The sequence below is a fragment of the Octopus bimaculoides genome, chromosome 9 (genome assembly GCF_001194135.2).
Source record: "Octopus bimaculoides isolate UCB-OBI-ISO-001 chromosome 9, ASM119413v2, whole genome shotgun sequence".
Taxonomy (NCBI): domain Eukaryota; kingdom Metazoa; phylum Mollusca; class Cephalopoda; order Octopoda; family Octopodidae; genus Octopus; species Octopus bimaculoides.
The window spans coordinates 67543010-67546429 of record NC_068989.1 but is presented as its reverse complement, the minus strand read 5'-3'; the positions used below and the strand labels follow the sequence as shown (position 1 = coordinate 67546429).

The 3420-nt window shown below is 31.4% G+C and overlaps 1 protein-coding gene across 3 annotated transcripts in view; it reads left to right on the top strand.

The window, feature by feature from the left end:
* Nucleotides 1-3420, top strand: part of LOC106871747 (uncharacterized) — a 76579-nt gene that overhangs the window by 72145 nt on the left and 1014 nt on the right. The window lies entirely within an intron of this gene.

Below are 3420 nucleotides of genomic sequence, written 5' to 3'. Positions count from 1 at the left end.
ATCTAATTACTGCACTGGAAAGTTCACATCGAGAAAATTCCAAAATGCTCGAAACTCAGAGTAACTGGAAACATTATCATTAAAATGAAAATTATCCTCCCAAAAGCCATCTCTGCTCATTTTTTCAAATATAATACACTGTACCAAGAACTGCTTTTTATTATCTTACTATATATATATATATATATATATTTATATAATGGGCATTACTACAGAAAAAATAATAATGCCCCCTTTTGAATTTATATATATATATATGCCTATATGAGTTAGAGATTAAACAACCATCTAAGGGATAATAGATATCCTCTATACTACTGGATGTATACCTATGTATTTATATCCAGATGCTTACTGTGTTGTAAGGCAATAGCACAATTGAATAATAGGTATGAGTGGAGGCAAACAAAAGTTTACCCAGAATTTATAAGGCATAGAAGAAAATGGAGAAGATAATTAGTTGACAAACATCAGCTTACAAACTTGTAAGCTGATGTTTGTCAACTAATTATCTTCTCCATTTACTTCTTTGCCTTATATGTATATATATATATTGAAATGAGTTTTCAAATTGCAATTACCTTCAAATGTATATTTTTAAAAGAAATATTTTCTTTTTTACAATGCTAATGTAATCATTTCAAAAAAATCAGATTTCTCTGCAATTAAAAAGAAAAATCTATAATAATTATATTTAATAAGTGACTTCTAAATCATTTAACATATTCATTCTGCTAACTCAGGATATCCAAATCTATTTTTGTATTTTCCATGGATTGTTTTTGGTTTTATTAGTCCTGCAGAGATATATATATATATATACCTAATAAGCCATCTCATTGTGGATTAATTGTTTTTATTACTAGAAATTAATGACTGAGGGAGGTTTTAAAGGGTACATTTGAGAAAAAATAAACAAGTGTGACACTATATGGATGAATGTAACAAAGCTTGTTTAAAGAGAAAGGGTACATCTAAGAGATAAAATGGTGTTCTATACATCTTCTATCTTGATTGTAAAAACAAAAAAAAACATTCCATTTTATGTTAAAGTGCAACACTTGTATAAGAACTGATACAAAAGAATATAAATATGTTGCTACATTTTGTATATCAGGGTTTTTTTAGCCACTTGTTACATATTTTCTAATTAAATACTTTTTGTCAAAATCTGAAATTAGTTATTTTATTATATGTTTGGTTGTTTGTTTATATCCAATAATGTATGACCATTAATTTCAGGATACGACCTGTAATATCACACTTTCGGAAACTCAGATTTTGAAGTTTTAAATTATAAACAATTTCAAACTACACTTTCTTCTTAGCACATTGGCCACTTGCATTTTAGTCAAGATCAAAGCATGTAATCACTGATTTGAAAAACATACATCATATACACGCATCATTTTCTTCATCATCATTTAACATCTGCTTTCCATGCTGGCATGGGTTGGATGGTTTGACCAGGGCTGGCAAGCAGGAGAGCTGCACCAGGTTCCAGTCTGATTTGGCATCTTCCTAACACCAACCATTTTACAAAATTTTTTGAGTACTTTTAACGTGGCAGCACACAAGCACTCTTACATGGCACCAGCATACATGTATGTATAAAGTATATATAATGTAAGTATATGTATATATGATGGGGTACTCAAAAGTTTTTTTATAGGGCTTTGAAACACTGAAGGACTGCTGCAGTAAGTGTGTGAATGTGAGAGGAGAATATGTTGAATAAAATCATAATTAACTGATCCTCCTATATTTTTTTTTACTCAAAGCCAAGAACTTTTCAGCAATGCCTCCCGTGCAGGTGACACATAAAAAACACCCTTTTGAGCGTGGCCGTTGTCAGTACCATGTGACTGGCCCTCGTGCCACCAGCACGTAAAAGCACCCACTACACTCTTGGAGTGGCTGGCGTTAGGAAGGGCATCCAGCTGTAGAAACTCTGCCAGATCAGATTGGAGCCTGGTGCAGCCTTCTGGCTTGCCAGTCCTCAGTCAAATCGTCCAACCCATGCTAGCATGGAAAACGGACGTTAAACGATGATGATGATGATGATATATATATATATATATATATATATATATATATATAGTCACAATGGGGATATTCAGACCTACTATAAGGATATTTATCCATGATACATAAGTTTAATATATTAAATTTTGAAGAGATAATTCTTCAATGAATATATTATAGAGAATATCATAAGATATCAAACATTTTTATTGGGTTAGAAAACAAGGATCTAATGGATACAAATTAATTTATTAATTAATCAACATATTCACCAACAATTGTTTTAATTCTCAAATAAGATTAAAATTACAAAACATATATAAAAATATAATTTTGCATTTTAAATACCTTATAAGGAAAATCATCAGGATTTTCAGAGGACAATAAGGATTTTATTAGGATACTTTCGGAATATACAGAATATATAAACATGTTTACTATGCATGTATGTATATGTGCGAGTGTGTATGTATGCATTAAAATTATTCCTGTTATTTCAATTCAATAATAGTAATAGTAATAATGATGAATAATGGGTTATATTATATATGAGTAAATTAATATAATGAATAAAAGAAAGGAAAATTAAATTTCTGTTCATGGAATAAAATAAAGTAAAAGTGAAACCAAATTTATACCTATGTTTGTGCATGTATGCATGTATATGTGCCTACGTACATGCATACAAGTATATATATGTATGTATACACACATATATACATACACACACAAGCACACGCAACAAGTATGTACATCAATATATACTTGTGCTGGTATATAATCTAGAATCTTAAATTAATTAAACAGGTAACAAATTAAACCTAACATTAAAAACACTGAAATAGAATACTAACTATGGCTTAATTTAAAAATCAAACAAATTAAAATAACTGGAAATAACAAATATAAATAGCATATACTATACTATATTATAATATAATGATTGAATTTCATTCCAATAATAATAGAGAATGTGTGTGTGTGTGTATGAGCATGTGTGTATCAAGGGGTGTGTATGAATATTTGTGTAGTGTGTGAGTGCGTGTTTAAGTCAGAAGTATAAGGGGCAAATTGCCAATAAAATCTGGTGGCCTTTCAGCTAACTGTTGCTGTTGGCACTCCGTCGCTTATGACGTCAAGGGTTCCAGTTGATCCGATCAACGGAACAGCCTGCTCGTGAAATTAACATGCAAGTGACTGAGCACTCCACAAACACGTGTACCCTTAATGTAGTTCTCGGGGAGATTCAGCGTGACACAGTATGACAAAGCTGACCCTTTGAATTACAGGCACAACAGAAACAGGAAGTAAGAGTGAGAGAAAGTTGTGGTGAAAGAGTACAGCAGAGTTCGTCACCATCCCCTGCCGGAGCCTCGTGGAGCTTTAGGTGTTTTC